The sequence below is a fragment of the Lissotriton vulgaris genome, chromosome 1_1 (assembly GCF_964263255.1).
Source record: "Lissotriton vulgaris chromosome 1_1, aLisVul1.2, whole genome shotgun sequence".
Classification (NCBI taxonomy): domain Eukaryota; kingdom Metazoa; phylum Chordata; class Amphibia; order Caudata; family Salamandridae; genus Lissotriton; species Lissotriton vulgaris.
The window spans coordinates 2,131,788,165-2,131,805,655 of NC_141685.1; positions in this window are offsets into that span (position 1 = coordinate 2,131,788,165).

The window sequence follows — 17,491 nt, forward strand, 5'->3', positions numbered from 1 at the left end:
TGACCTCTATTGGATGGAGTAGCGGGGGCCTCAAAAACAAAATAGTCTTTCCCCTCATATTGTATATCTTTACACCATGTTTCTTGGATACACAATATATCAGCATTCAGAGAAAGGAGATAGTTCAATTTCTCAGGGGAATTGTATAAACCTGCAGCATTCCAAGAGATGATATTAAGTTGTCTGTTAAAGATGCTGAAATAAGCATTTACTCATCGATGTATTACTCGATAATGCTCCAGGTAGCCAATTCCATTTCTGGGGATCGTGACATTGAGATGAGATCATGTTCTCATTACATGTTTGAATCTTAGACACCGTACGCTTTCCCCTTGATACACAGATTTTTAAATCCTTATTACTAGCAGACAAGACATTTTGGTTAATACCCGAGCTAGTTGGTCCTTCTCTATAACAGAAACTAGTAAATGGTAATACATCTATACCTCGACATTGAAAAGCTTCTGCTTGCTGTATAATGATATTAGAGATTATTTTAGAGCAGAATTTGACCCTTGCTCGTTGGCCATTCTCACATGTTATAATTGAAACCAGATCTATGTCACTTGACTGAATTAATTTTAGACTTTCAATATCTTTAAGACAGTTAAGCAACCACGACCTGTTTAAAGTTAGGTCAAAGTCAAACAGTGGCAAAAAGTCCAATGTCAGTGTATCCACCCATACTGGAGTGACTTTTTGTGGCACATTAATTGGTTCTAGCGGTACTTCCAAAGGCAATTGAAAAATAGGAGCAGATGGATTAAGTGCCCGTATTACCGTAGTCTCCTTACTTATTTTTTCTTCTGGTGGTACACGTGGTTCTGACTCGTTAATCTCTGAACTTGGGGCTCTTCCATCAGGAATTTTAGCAGCAGGAATGTCTTTCACAGTCAAGGTGGGGGCGCAAACCTCTGCCACTTTCGTATTGGTGTCTACTATGGAGTTTTCAGAGATTTCTAGTTCCTCCAAAGCTTCATTTACATGTTGTTGAAATATAACTTGCCTTTGGCGTCTCCTTGAATACTTGCGAACTGGCTTCCTGTTCTTTCCTTTATATTTTTTACATTTACCCTTTTTAAATCCCTTAGTATCATGACTAAAGATAGGGAATAACGCATTTCCCGTGGTTTGATTGTTCACTAGAGAACCATTTTCCTCCTTTATTTGACTCTTTGATGTTGTATCAGATGTGTGGCGTGAGCTTTCATCCATCATTATAGAGTCTCTTTGATTCTCATTCAACTTTATTGTGGAGGATGGTATTAAAGTTTCGACATGCTCATGTACTTCTACCTGGAGCATTGGCCCAACCACAGTAGTTGCTCTTAACAAGTTATCGCCTTCCGCAGTAATTGGGTTCACAGGAGTTGTTCTTAACATGTTATCGCCTTCCACAGTGTTAGGCTTTACTGGAGTAATAGTCATTACTTTTCCATTCTCCATATGCTTTGTCATTAGGACTTTCAAAATCTCAGTTACTGAGTCCATAATACAGTCAGTACTCACAGCGAATCTTCCTAATAGCAGTAAAATAGATGCCAGAAGGTCCTCGAGCGCTATTAAGGAGTCTGAGATCGGTTTTTCATTTCTTGGATATTCAGTCTCTACATAAGCACGAATCCCTGATAGATTGAGATTTGGAGATTTCATCTCACTTTGTAGAGACGGAATGTCGTTGGGTGCAATGGATGGAGTACTGCTATATAATGTTAGTCCAGGTGGATGGATTTTGTTGGGAGTTTTGTTCAGTTCAGATTGGTTCCCCTGTCTCTCATCCATGTAACGACCACAGAGTTCTAAATCAATACTGGACAACATAGATAGTTCCACTGCATCCTGCTCCATCTGTCCCACTTTCTCATTTTGCTGTTTTACTTCTAGCTTTGAAGATGTCAACTTAAGGAGCTCTCTGTCAGTAGAAGCTGGCGTAGTACTTGTCTCCTTAGAGATTAGTAGAAACCTTGCGTTTGAGTCTTGAGACAAATCAGACTCAAAGGGAAAGTCTAATTGTGGTAGCGACCCCTCATCCTTTGGGGGAGATCTTTCCATTTCCTTTTTTGCCGAATTTTCCCAAATTTCCATTAACTGCCTTTGGCCCTTTAACTGCAAGCTATTAGCGTATTTGCTTTGCAAGGGGTTCGATCTTATTAATGTATTTGGCCGCCCTTCAAGTGTTCTTCCAGAACGTAATTTCCTAGCTGACATAATGCACTCTGCAGCTACCTGTCAATCGTTTTATGATTAGACTCAAATTTATGGAATATTAAAATCAAAGATATAAAATTTTGAAATGGACTGACTCAAACTATATAAAAGTCTATGCACGTGTTAGGCTGTATGTGCCAGATCCAATGAGTAAATGTTCTCAGCGCCCAGGATCCGTCAGCTATATCGACTGATGGTGTATTTTAATTACTAGATGAAAGAAAGTGGGCCCAGCCCAGCCTACCTCGGCCTCTGAGGGCCACAGAGGGCCCGCCCTTTGCCCGGGCTTAGCCCGGCGTCGCCCGCGCGCGTCCCGCGATGCGCAGACCCTCTGCACAATTGTAGCCAGGTGAGGGGGGCGTGGCGGGGAGTTGTTCTTGGCCCCGATGGGTTTGTGGGCTTTGTAGTTTCACACTGACCAGCCACCGCCCGCCGCCTTCACTCCTCACACGAGTGTTTCCCGCGCAGCGGGAAACGCGAGCAGTTTTTCACCAGCGCTGTCAGCTAGCGCTTTGCAGGAAATCAATGTAGGCACGTTGCTCCAAGATTAGGAGATGCAGGCTTCGCTCCAGCGACCAGGAATCCAGCAGAGTAAAGGAGTTCTCCGCTCCACAGCGGACCCTCTGCACAATTGTATCCAGGTGAGGGGGGCGTGGCGGGGAGTTGTTCTTGGCCCCGATGGGTTTGTGGGCTTTGTAGTTTCACACTGACCAGCCACCGCCCGCCGCCTTCACTCCTCACACGAGTGTTTCCCGCGCAGCGGGAAACGCGAGCAGTTTTTCACCAGCGCTGTCAGCTAGCGCTTTGCAGGAAATCAATGTAGGCACGTTGCTCCAAGATTAGGAGATGCAGGCTTCGCTCCAGCGACCAGGAATCCAGCAGAGCAAAGGAGTTCTCCAAGGATCTCCACTGTACCCTGAGCATAGTTACCTTCTGGAGAAGGCGCATGGACAAGCCTGCTCTATAATTCGAGTCTGCCAATCATACCTCTTGTTCCAATTGCTCTTCGTGTGATCGACTCTAGGCCTGTGAGTAATTTTGATTACACCAGAGTAATTGGACTAATTTTGTTAATTCTGTGTTACTCATTGAGGCGGAATTACTGATAATACTGGAATTATATCTCCTCAAGTAATTAAAAGTTTAAAAAATCCTACATCAAGAGCACATTTAGCGAGCTCTAGCAGCTGCTTATGCGGCTGTTTGCGTTCTGGTGTATTTCTACTTAGACCAAAATGCATCCTTTCATCCAGTTGGGCTGATAGAGGGCAAAATAGTGCTAAATTGCAGTATTACTCTTCTCTTGCACGAAGAGAGATCTGTAAATTGTCGGTTTCACCGGTCTCCCCTACAGAATTGGATTGGTTAAGAGCTATGGGATTTATTGCGAAATTGGATATTTCGGATCAGACGAAGAAGAGATATACACTTTGAACTCTTTTTTGGTGTTTGTTGGGTGAGGGTTAAGGTTTTTTTTTTTTTTGATTTACAATAAATCCAATGATTAAGCCTTCGCCTACCTCGGCTGGTTAAAATCTTCTCAGCCACCGTTGAGATTTGGGGTAAGGCTTGACATGCACTGGAGGAAGACTCCCGGTCCCTTTCATACAGTGGGCTTCGCCCGGAGGGGAGTCTCATCTCTAAATAGGGCTGTGTATGCCTAACTTTTAAAAACCAGTAAATGAGATTGAAAGCCCAGGGTGGTTTAGCTGAGTATTGGGCGGCAAAAAGGCAAATGAGGATAAAGAAAAAAAAAGGAAAATGTGTCCTTACGTCATTAACTCATGGACACATTTTGTGCTACAATACAGTGCTAAGTGACAGGTTGTAATTTTGCCTAGTTGCATGCAAATTTGCATAACTTTTCCAAACTTTTTCACAGGTGCATGATAGCAACTTTGGGAAATTTTGCACACCCCTGATTTAAAGGCAAGATATAATGGCTTTGCCAGTGATTGGTATTTGATTTTTTGGGGGATATTTAGTGTTCAATACAGTATTTGACAGTGGAATGCTAATTCTTCCTGTAGAATTTATATATTGGTATATTTTGCATCTTCAGTCTTGTCTTTTGTTTCTTGATTTCATTGACGATTTAAGATTCATGCAGCTTTGTAATTCTGCCCAGTTTGAAGTACATTTTCAGACACTAAACTGTGCAATGTATCCTTTTCTCTGAGTACTCAGCTGTCGTTGATGATAATTGTGCCAAAAATTCCTTCTTCTTTAATCTGACCAATTCCGTTTTTATTTCCTTTATCCTCTTATGCATTCATTTTTTCTTAGTAAATTTGTGTGCCCTGGCATATCCATTACAAAGTCATACACGTTATGTTCCTTCCATCTCCTATACATGCATAACATAAACTGGTTATGTACTCTATTTTTAGGGTATGAGTTTTGAGTGATAGAAAGTTGAGTAGCTGAATATGTTCAATAGCATAGAAATAGAAAAAACAGTTCTCAGTTGTAGTTAATAAGTGTAATCAACGCGGTGAAAGGTAGTATGACTCGAAATCAACGTCATTCAATTAGGAAATTGTAAGTATGTAAAGGTATTTACACACTGCACACCTAGCTGTGAAGCAACAGAGTGCTACATATTACGTGAGGGTGCAGGTGACAATTTATACAATCATGTCAATCAACTGGGATTAACACAAATCCATTTTACACACAGCTCATGCACCAGTAGATTTCATTATTTTCCCAGAATCCCATGTTATTGAGTCTATAACCAGGTCTAGGATCCAGAATTCCCAGGTTCCAAAGGCAACAGCTTAAGCTGCAAGGCTACATCTCCTCCTCCTTCGATTATTCTCCTTGGAGTGCATAGCTTTTAATGCTTCTGGAGTTCGATTCACACAGAGGTATAGATCCCACTGACTCTTCAGCAGGATCAGTAAAATAACCCATTAGACTTTAAAATTATGAGTTTCCTCATGTGAAAAGATAGGATAGTCCTATATCTTTATGTGCGGAGTAAAGACAAAGAGCGGCAGCTAGGCATAAATTATTGCACCACCCAGTATGGTCACATAAAGAGTCAGCTATGCTGCCCACTTCAAATGACCAGCTGCCACATGGCAAAATTCTAGAAATAATTGAACCATGGCTGGTTGATTTACTTTTGAATGTTTAACCTGACGAAAACTGACTTAGGTGCCACTGGCTCAAATGTATAACTACAGGTAAACTACTTAGAAAATTGAAGAAACCTTTTGGGAGTTTTGCCTGGAATTTGGCGTATTGCTTCCTGCCTTGACTCATACTCTGTTGAATTAGTGTCCTGAAGAAGCCCTTGTATTTGGGCGAAACGCATTGGCTGCATCTGTATATTTGATAAGAAATAAAAGAATAAAATACTTATCTGATTCAAACTGAAAACCGTGGACTGAAATTGTTGAAAGACATCTTTTTCACTTTGTTTTTAGGATTATGATTATGTTGCCTCTCATCATCTTTATATTTATGTGCTGAGTTGAGTCTCTGCAGTCGTAAAGATACTTCTGGTGAAATACCTTTCTCAAAAGCAAACAATCGTAAACTTACACAAAAGTTTAAGTTTACTATGCAAATCAGACCCCAAGTTACCAAATGCAGGTTTTCTAAACATGTAATCTAAGTATCAATGAGACAACATTTTCTGAAATTATCATATAATTTAGAAAATCACCATTTGCCTGTCACTGTACTTAATGCTTTGCATTTTTGGCAACATGGGTCACAAATCCTCTTTTCTTTCCTGGTGTGCTTAAAATAGATTTATATATAACAGTTCTGTATGTAGTCCTTAGGTACATTTAACAAAGTGATCTGATTTCTAAGGACAAGCATTGTCAAACGTTGTTCTCTGTGGCAAATTTGAATTCCTTACTTTCTTACTTTGGCATCTCTGGAATACTATTGTTAGAAATTGGGTTAATCGTTGACTGGGTTATTGGCTTTGGTCAAGCACTAACCTCAAACCTAGTCAGGGTAAGCCACTGTGAGAAACTGGGTTTTTGACTGGGGTGCGAGCCCTGGTCAAGCAACAGCCACAATCCCTTGCACGGTGACCACAAAAAGTAACTAAATTAACCTGTGATTAACCTTGGGTAGCTTTGCACAAAAAGCAGTCAGGCTCCACTTAGAGGCAATGTGTAAAGTTTTTATGCAGTACACGAAAAGTAAGAGAGTGAAAACACAACACAAGAAACCAGTTTAGAAACATAGTGTATTTTAATCAATTATTTGACACCAAAACGACAAAAAACTATTCAGTAGAACCAGAGTTATGAATTTTGAGAGTGTATGCTTTAGAATAGCGTCTAAAAGACGAAAGCCCCAGACACAAACATCTGGTCACGTTTAGCACTACAGCCAAGGGTCCAGGAGTGTATGAAAACCTCTTGGGGGTTAAGGACTCACTCAGGCTGGGTCCAGGTGCAGGTTCAAGATGATAGGAGCCTGTAATGTCCCTGTGGCTCTGAAGAGTAGGCCAGCAAACTAGCCCTTGGAGTCACTTGGGTACAGGGGATGAAGCAGGGCTGGCCTCTTAGAGTTCAAGGCAGGCTTCAGGCTGCAAAGCAGCCCTTTCAGGGACAGCAACAGTCTAGCAGAGTGCACAGCAGGTCACATCAGCAGGCAGTCCACTGAGAGTCCTTCCGCAGGTCCAGTAGTCAACTGAAGGGAGGGTCTGAGAGCCCTATGTGTACACCCTAGTGCCCTGCTCCTAGAAGGTGGGAAAAGTTTCTGGAAAGGCTCTTGGAAGTTCTGTGAGTTTCTTACCTCCCCTGCTCTAGCTCCTTGCTGCCTGCAGTGACAATATAGGGTTGATAGGCCTAATGTGAGGTGACAGGGCACACAGCCCATTCAGTTGCAAGTGGCGATATGCTCAGCTCTGCCCCCCAATCAAGATAGATAATTGCCCATTGAAGCTCAGCTAATCCCACTATTGTGTGATTTGTCTAGGAGAAATTCACAAAGTCTAACTGTCAGCTACAACCAGCCATGTGACCCAAGACAAACTACAGGCAAAAAGGGCTAAGAGCCGGAAAAAAACAACTTCCTAAAAGTGGCATTTTCTAAATTTTCTTTTTTAGGAATTACATCATATTAAATGTAGTAAAGAATGCCCAATGTTATCCTGCGAGGGGTAGGCCTCAAAGAAGTGAAAACCGAATTTAGGAGTTTTTCACTAACAGGACATGTAAAATTTTGAAGTACATGCCCAACTTTTAATTTCACAGCACCCTGCCCCATGGGCTAACTAGGGCCTACCTTAGGGGTGACATTTATGTAATAAAAGGGGAGTTTAAGGCTTGGCAAGGGGTTTTCAATGTCAAGTCGACTTGGTCGTGGGGCACTGCATTCAGGCTGAAGTGCAAAGCCTGGAACATGTTTTCAGATGCTACCTAAGTGGATGACACAATGCGTGCTGCAGGACCACCAGTAGCATTTCTTTTACAGGCCCTGGGCATATGTTATACCGCTCTATGATGGACTTATATGTAAATTAAATAGGCCAGGAAATGTTGAGGCTAGCAGGCAAAAAGTTTGGGAGATGACCACCCTAAGGCTCACAGTTTAAACATGTTCCCCTACACCAGCTGAAAGTGGGGAGAACTACCCATCCTCCTGGGAGTTCTCATCACTAAGGCAAAAGAACCTGGAAAGACCATCAGCATTAGCGAAGTATGACCCAGGTCTATGTTCCCCCATAAAGTCCATTCCCTCCAAGAAGATGGCTCACACAACCATTTTGAATTCTCACCCCTCCTTTGCATTAGCCACTTTAGGAGCATGTGGTCTGCCCGAATCTTGAAGTGAGTCCCAAACATGTATGGTCTCAGGTTCTATAGTGCCCAGACCACAACAAATGCTTCTCTCTCAATATCACTTCACCTCTGTTCCCTGGGAAGTAACCTTTTAGAGATGAAAGCTACAAGTTGCTCTAGGCCCTCATCAGTAAGCTGTGGAAGTACTGCCCCTATGCCATGCTCTGAGGCATCTGTTTATTCATTGAATTCTTTGAAAATGCCAGGGGCCTTGGGCACAGGGGCTGTGCACATGGCCTGTTTTAGGGAGTCAAAGGCTTTCTGGCAAGCCTCTGTACAGATCACTTTTCTTGTCTGCTTCTTGGAATTCAGCTCATTTAAGGAGGCAACAATGGTGCCACAATCCTACTGTAATATCTTGTGAAGCCTAGGAAGGCCCTCACCTCTGTTTGAAGTTTTGGGGGCTCCCAGGCCAGAATGATCTCTATTTAGGCCTGGAGGGGCTGCCCTTTACCGCCTGCCCACTAGGTGTCTCAAGCACACCTCTGACCCCTGCCCTATCCGGCACTTACTGGCTTTGATAGTCATGCCTGCATTCTGCAGAGCCTGTAGCATTTCCTGGTGGTGAAAGAGGTGATCCTCCCAGCTGCTACTGAAGACAGCTATGTCATCCAAGTAGGCAGCACTGACGGCCTCCATACCAGACAATAACTGGCCCACCAGCCTGTGGAAGGTGGCAGGGGCATTTGGCAATCCAAAGGGCATCACTTTAAAATGTGGCCCTCTGGGATGGAGAAGGCTGACTTCTCCATTTCCCCTTCAGTTAGGACAATCTGCCAGTAGTCTGAGGTTAGATTATAAGTGTTCAGGAACTTGGCAGCCCCTAACCCTATCAATGAGCTCATCAGCTCGGGGTATGGGGTGAGCATCAGTCCTAGTGACTGAGTTGAGCTCCCTGTAGTCCACACAGAACCAGAGTACTTGCATGTCAACCCGTCAGGCAGCTTTTAGTACCAGCACTACAGGGCTGAATCAGGGCCTACTGGTGGACTCAATCACTTCCAACTCCAACATCTTAGAGACTTCCTCTTTGATGCTGCCCCTCACTTTGTCAGACAGCCTGTACATTTTGTTTATTACAGGGGGCATGCCTCCTGTATCAATGCCATTGGTCCACAGATGTGTAAGCTCAGGAGTGAGTGAAAACAGAGAGGCAAACTGCCTCAACAATGGAAGACAGTCCCTCTGCTGTTCTATGGTCAGGGTAGGGGAGAGGCCTACACCTTCCACTGACCTATCCTTCCCTTTTGATTATAGGAGGTCAGGGAGAGGTTCACTCTCCTCATCATCTGCACAAACAGCACGGTGACCACAGACCTTTCAAAACGAGCAGAGAGACAATGGAGAGTGGCTTACGACGATCGGTCGAAAGAGGCCTATCTCATTAAGAGGCGCACCTATCATAATAAAATCCGGATAGAGAAAGCCACATATTATGCAGACAGAATTCAGGGGGCAGAGAACTCTGCCAGGGAACTGTTCAGCATATATAAATCCTTGACCACTCCTAAAACCTCCACTCAAGAGGATGATTACTCAGTAGCAGCTTGCAACCGCATTGCTAGCTACTTCGGAGATAAAGTGTCCAAAATTTATTCTGCTTTTCCCGAAATCCCTCCTGCAGCGGAAGAGCCTGCAGACCTAGCAGACATGGAAGACGATCTAAATCTGCTTCTCAACTTCACCACCCCCTCACAGGCAGAGTTAGTTAAAATCTGCAGATCTGTTAAATCCGGTTCCCCCCGGGACCCTGCATCCCCAAAAAGGTTGAGTGACAGTCTGGAGACCCTTGAACCCTATATCAGGCACGTGCTGGATGTCTCTTTCCGATCGAGCTCTATACCTGAGGACTGGAAACAGGCTGTGGTGCTTCCCCTCCGCAAGAAGCCCAACATTAGCTTCGAGAAGCTAGACAACCTACGCCCCATCTCTCTGCTGCCTTATTTTTCTAAGGTAGCGGAGAAGGTGGTAAACAAACAGCTTATGAAGCATGTGGAGGAAGGCAACATTCTTCACCCTACCCAATTCGGGTTTCGGCCCCGTCATTCTACGGAATCTGCCCTTCTTAGGGCCACCGAATCCCTCAGACAGGGTGCAGACGAGGGACAAACCATGGCTCTAATCCTATTAGATCTCAGCGCTGCATTCGACACTGTAGCACATTCCATCTTGCTACAGTGTCTGAACAAAGGAGGGGTGAGAGGAGCAGCGTTGAAATGGATTTATTCATTTCTCACTGGCCGAGGCTTCCAAGTGAGGCAGGGCGACCACTACTCTGAGCGAATTTCTTTGGACCAGGGGGTGCCGCAGGGCTCGTCCCTGAGTCCAACACTTTTCAATCTTTATGTCGCTCCTATCGCCACCTTAGTAGAGAGTCACGGCCTCCACTTGGTGTCTTATGCCGACGACACGCAGTTGGTGATCTCCCTGTCGCGTGCACCCAGTCTCTCGGCGGACATCTTCAGAGCTTGCATGCAAGATCTAGCTGCCTGGATGTCCGCCAACTGCCTCAAGCTCAACGGAGGCAAGACTGAGGTGCTGGTCGTGGGGGGCTGCCAATCAGCGTGGACGTCGGCATGGTGGCCATCCTGCCTAGGTCCAACACCCTCTCCGTGCCAGAAAGCAAAGAATCTGGGCATCTGGTTTGACACTGATCTCACCTTTGGCCCCCAGATCAATCAGGTGGTTGGATCATGTTTTGGGACCCTTAAAAGCCTCAGGAAGACTTTGAAGTTTTTACCCGTGAAAGCCCGTCAAACCCTGGTGCATGCACTAGTCACATCAAAGATGGACTATGGCAATCTTCTCTATTTAGGGACTTTGGAGAAGAACTTCAACCGCCTACAGGTCCTACAAAATGCCGCTGCCCGCTTAGTGCTTAAACTACCCAGAAGAGCTGCATCGGCCGCGGCCCTCCGATCTCTGCATTGGCTTCCGGTCAGAAGCAGGGTAGAATTTAAAGCTTTATGTACGTGCCATCGGATCATCAATGGGAGATCCCCTCTTCCACTGCAGGGACTTCTGACTACTTATGAGCCGTCCCGCTCGTTGAGATCCTCTGGCTCTGGACTCCTGGTCGTTCCCAAGGTGTCTAGAGCTCGAATGGGCGGAAGATCTTTTAGGTACCTCGCAGCCTCAAGATGGAACAAACTTCCCATGGCACTGAGATTAGAGCCATCTGAATCAATTTTCAGAGCCAAACTTAAAACTGCACTATTTGCCCAGTAAGGTATGCCGCCTCAATAGGTTCCAGTAAGAGTTGCTCCTTAGCGCGGGGACACGCCGTTGTGCGTCACCAAGCGCTTTACAAAACCCCCTAAATAGAAATAGAAATAGTTTGAGACATTTGATATGGAGTACCTTTAAGGGGTGTCTGGGGGTCTTATGATCCACCAAGTAGGTGGCTTCCCTCTTCCTCTCAACTCCCACAAGGCTCCGTCCAATGGTCTTTGAAGGTCCTGGGCTCCACTGGCTCCAGCGCCCACACTTTCTGCCATGGCTGGAATTCCACAGAGGTAACCGTCTGGTCATACCACTGCTTCATCACCTCCTGGCTGGGCTCCAAGTTCACTGAAGCCTTCTTTCAGAACTTGGCCATCTGGCTCTGGAGGGCTAGCATGTAGATAACTAAATCTTGGGAAGGCTTCTTGGGAGCTTGCTTCCAAACCTCCCTAACCAGGCTGGGAGGTCCACTTACAGGGAGACTATTCAGCAGCTCAAAGATTGTGGTACCTTTCTGTAAGCAAAAAGTAGGCATTGTAAGAGGACGTCCCATTTCCGCCTCATGGGCTCAGGCAGGCCCATAATCATGCTCTTCAGTGTCCTGTTGAATCTCTCCACAAACCCATTTGTTTGTGGGTGATAGTGTGTGAAAAACCTATAAGTAACTCCACACTCCTTCCACATTGACTACATATTAGCAGACATAAAGTTGGTTCCTTTAGTCACCCTTGTTTGTGGAAACACACTCAAGTAAAAATCCCCATTAGGGCCCTAGCCACTGTGGCTGCAGTTGCAATCCTCCGAAGTATGGCCTCAGGGTATTTTGTGGCACTGTCTACCAAAACCATATAAACCTGTTGCCAGGGGCTGTCATTGGGTCCAGAGGCCCAACAACTTTGATACCTATCCTTCCAAAGGGAGTGCCAATGACGGGTAAGGGACACAGTGGAACTTTTATCTTTCTCCCTGTCTCTCCAATGACCTGTCAGGTCAAGCAATTCTTCCAGAATGCATCCGAGGACACCTTTATCCAGGGCAGGTAAAAGAGGGGAGCAAGCCTGGCAAAGGCATTCAGCTGCACAGCTGTCCTTCTTCTTGGCAGACTATTCACAGGTCCAGAAGTGTACTGAATGATTGGTTCTGAGGTCCAGTTCTTATACCCTGTGGTGCCTTCGAAGTGGGAAGATTTCAAAGAAGTGTCTTTAAGTGCACAGCGGTCCTCCCTTCCTGTGCTGGCTCCAGACTCACCACATGGAGGGTATGCAGTCCCTTGGGTGGCAACAGGACAAAGCCTATTTAGGTATAAGTGTGAGGCTGTGCTCAGCTCCTCCCTCCCATCCTTCCAGGATAGTCCATCAAGTTTCACCTAAGCTCCGATTGTGTGTGGCTGTATGGAAGAAATACACAAAGCCCAGCTGTTACCCATCCCAGACATGCAGTCAGAGACAGGCTGCAAGCACACAGGACTAAGAGCAGGAAAGCGCCAGCTTTCTAAAATTGGCATTTTCAAAATTGTAACAAATCCTACTTTGCCAATAAACATGATTTATCATTAGTTCCTTAGGTACTAAACATGTCATCTCTACATACTCTCAATTACGAATTAAAGATTACTAAACATAATACAGAAGCCTCACAGGAGTAAAAAATGAATTTAGGAGTTTTTCACTACCAGGACATGTACGCGTAAAAGTGCATGTCATACCTTTTAATTGCACAGCACCCTACCCTATGGGCTACTTAGGGCCTAGCTTAGGGGTGACTTATATGTAATAAAAGGGGAGGTCCAGGCTTGGCAAAGGATTTTAAATGCCAAGTCGACATAACAGTGTAGCACTGGGACAAGTGTTAGGGGCCTACTTAGGTGGCTGGCACAATAAGTGCTGCAGACCCACAAGTAGCATTTAATTTACAGGCCCTGGTTATATGGTATACCTCTCTACAAGGGATTAACACATACATTAAATATGTCACTTAGCTATATATCAATCAAACCATATTCAGGGGGAGTGAGCACAAGCACTTTATTACTGGTTAGCAGGGGTAGAGTGCACAGAGCCCTAACACCAAAAAAAACAAATTCAGCAAAATTAGAGGCAAGCAGGCAAATGTTTGGGGGAAGACCACCCTAAGGCTGACAGGTTTAACAACCACATATTCTGCAATTGTATTGTTTGCTGCTGTTTCTATGTCTTTGACTCCATCTTCAGATATGGTTAATCCATTTTATATATGCAGATTTTGAGTTTTCAAAAATTTAAACCTAGATGCATGGAGACCTCTAGGTGGCAAGTCCCTTGGGAGTACATGTGATGGACGCAGAAGGAGGCTAGTGCTAGGCTAGAGCTAGTGAAAAGGATGATAAGTAAGCCTATGTAGGGTACTGTTACTTAAGGACTTCTTTTAGTGTTTGACATGTAGGGGGCTTGAGATTCACAGAATCGGTAAATTTACCGATTCGGTAAATTTTCTGAATCGGTAAAATACCGAATCAGTAAATTTATCGATTCTGTAAATCCAGATGTAGGTGGCACAGTAAACAGTGCCACAGGCCCTTAAGAATTCGTTATTTACCACCCAATACTATTGGGTGGTAAATAACGAATTCCTGTGTACATGCACATCTGTGCATGTACACCTGTGCCATGTGGCACACATACATGCCCTAGGGGCATGTATGTGTGTCACATGGCACACAAGCCAGAAACAGGGGTGCTACAGGGTGTCAAAGTGACACCCTGTCCCCCTTGGCAATTCGGTATTTTTACCGATTCGGTAATTACCGAATCGGTATTTGCCATTGATTCCTATGGGCTTCAAGGCCCATAGGAATCAATGGCAAATACCGATTCGGTAATTACCGAATCGGTAAATACCGAATCCTACCGATTCGGTATTTGATACCGAATGATTACCTACATTAGATTTACCGATTCATGAATACCGAATCGGTAAAATTTGGTATTTATCAATCAATCAATCAATCAAGGAATTTGTAGAGCGCGCTACTCACCGGTTAGGGTCTCAAGATCTTTCTTTGCACCAATAACCTGAAAAGGTCCCTGAATGGCAGAACTGAGCCGATGTTGGCTGGTCTACCATGAACGGCATCTCCCTCTGGAGGCGGAAATAGGCACCATCGAAAGAGTGGGTTGTAAGGGAATGACAGACCTGGCTTTATCTGTTTGCCACCATTGAGAACACATAATGTTAGGATGTGTGAGATATGACTTCAAGAACACCATAAAATGAAAAACAAATACACACTGAAAAGCACAGAGCCTTATGTTCAAGGTAGATGTGTCCCTTTATCTCAGACACTTTTAGAATGGAATCACATGATCACAGTTAGTGACTGATGTCACATACAGCCCCAACAGTGCACAATGCATGGAGAGAACAGGTGGCGGATAGGGTTGGCATCTTTTACAGAAAAAATATAGTACACATTTTTAGGTTTCGACCTGGCGAGGGGCAGTGCCCCTCCCAGTTCGAAAACTTTTGTTTTCAGTAGGGATGTTCAGACCGCCTCTGTTTCCAATTGGCTAGCTCCATAAATGGAGGCTAGCCATTGGGAGACAGAGGCTGTCAATCACGCTTTCTTGCGAAAACGCGATTCGGGGGCGTTTCTCGTTCTTTTTTTAAGCCCCGCCCCTTTGTCCCGGGCCGCGCTGTGATTGGCTGCCGGCCCGGGACACCCCCGTGACGTCAGCCAATCACAGCACGGCCCGGGACCTGACTTGTTCTCTCTTTTGCTCTCTGGGTCAAAGCATGGTAAGGAAAATAATTGCCTGTGCTTCTAGATCAAACAAAGAACTGATTTAATTAAGGGCGCCTCCTAACCAGTTAGCCACAGAACGCTTGTTTACACCACCGGTTTCCCATCTCACGTTTGTATCAGTGTATTAGTTACCCCGGCAACGAGCAGCTCTTTACCGCCGAGGATTCTTTCCCGCGGAAATGTATTATTTATTTGTTTTTGTTTGTACATTCCATAAAAGTATATGTGTTTTTCAGCTGCGTCCCACGTGTACTTCTCTCGCCTCCTCTTTAGCTACGTGTTGCTCTCTCCCTCACCTGTGTGCTTCTCACCAAACTCCTCCATGATATGTCTGCCCAAGTGCCCCCTGCACCCCGCACATGGCTCTCTCACCAGTGAGGCTCTCACCAGCTCCATGTTGCTTCCCCCTCCCCCCCCCAGGTGTGCACCTCTTCTCGCTCCTGCATTGCTCTCTCTCCATGCTCTGTTGCAACCCCACCTGTGTTGCTCCCACCTCCTCCAGCCCGTTGAGTTACTCCCCCCTCCTTGTTGGTTCTCCCATCCTTCACCTACTTTAAATCACTTTTATTGTACTTTTTTCTTTGTAATTAATCGATCTAACTTGTATTGATCAATAAAAACAAATAATACCTCCACCATATTCGTTTTCTTTCTTCTTTATCCATGCTGCACAGTTTCGGGGATGCCGCATAGCTTAGGTATAAAACCGTGGGAAAAGCCAACAGGTCCCAAAGGCGAAATCTATTGGCTTTGCCAATGCTTCCTACTTATGTTACCACTGCATGGGCAGAGGTTTCACCTCATTAAGATCCGCTTGACACCTAAAAACAGATCAGAAAATGAAGGGTGTTCTGTCTCCGTGTGACAAAAGATCCGTCACTACATTCCACTTCCCCCCCTCCCCCACCCCACCCCACACCCACCCCACCCCCAGTGGAAGCCTGGGACACCTGAGCGGAATTTCCACCGCCCGGCGAGAGATGCCGAGAGACAGCAGGTACTGACTGAACACGTCTCTGCAGGGCTGGGAGGGGCGGCTGGAAGGCTGTCAGGTAACTGCCTGACTCTCTGGCCTGGGGGAGGTTTTAGAAAAGCGTTGGTCGGGTGCAGAGGAGACGCCCCCATGCTTGAAGGCCGCAGTGTTTCTTCTGTACACTCCCTGAGCTCTCAAGCCTGCATCCGGGGAACGGGAAGAGCTCCTGTCGTTTGGAAGGCATTGTTGGCCGAGCCTCTGCGTCTAAATTCCTGCAGAGAGTAAACACACAGAAGGCGAGCAATGTTCAGTGGGAAACGTTCAAAGGCCCCCTTGAAAGCAAGCTTACTTGTTGTCTCCATGTAACGTAACAAAGGATGAATGCTTGTTTTCAACTGCAACAGCTCAGGTGAAGACAGGAATCCATATCCCAGAATGCATTAGATTCGGGAGTGGATTACCAGCCAAGTCTGGGGATGTGAAAGCTAGAAGTACAAATAAAACTTGTACTAAGGACTAGAATTTACAGCTTGTTGTAATGCTATAATGTAGTTCGCATCACAAGCCTGGAATTGGGGCATTGTGATGCAAACAGGTTCTCTCCTGTTAATTGGCCATATGCCTGTTCTCTGATGAGGTTCCACAGGTGAGGGTTATAACAGTGTGACCACGGGTGTTGGGTATAAGGGTGTGAGGGGCATTCCAACCCGGGGTGCTGAGTTAACCAGATGTGCATAGAGCTATTGAAATAAATGTATCTGGAACATTACAACTTGCATGCTATCATATGGCTGGGTCTAAACTGTAATGGCATGGGAAGCAAATAATCGATTGATTTAGGACCAGAACTCTGTACTGGGGTGAGTGTATGACATTGTTCAGTATTCTGTCCATTAATTGTTCTTTTTGCATTACTACACAGGCAGTTCACAACTCCAGCCTCGCTATAGGGTGGTTGGATGCCCTCTGCAAGTTCACCCAAAAGAAGGGTAATAATTGGCAACATGCTCCAGGCAGAGTCAGTGGCGAAACAGGAAAAGCATACCAACATGGCAAAAATGGGAATTTGGCGAAATGACCAGAAATCATGTACCCTTTTTTTGTTTTTTTTAGGTTTTGCCTAGCGAGCTGCGCAGGTACTGCGCAGCCGCAGGGAAAACTTAATGAGAACAGATAGAGTGGCTTTGGTCCCCGCCTCTGTTTCCATTGGCTAGCTCCATAAATGGAGGCTAGCCATTGGAACAGAGAGGCGTCCGTCATAGCCGGACCAGATTCGTGGGCGTTCCCACGATTACTTCCCTTTTGCCACGTCATGCGGCGGTGGGCGGGGTTTATTATTTTTTTTTGTAGGTTTAGTTTGGTCATTTTGCGGCTGACCGCCGCCGGAGGAAGACCAGGTGAGTGCCTTTCTTGCCGTTCCCTCCCCCCTCCCGCTGTCCGTGTGCCTGCCCGCCCCCTCCCACTGTCCGTGTGCCTGCCCGGTGTCTG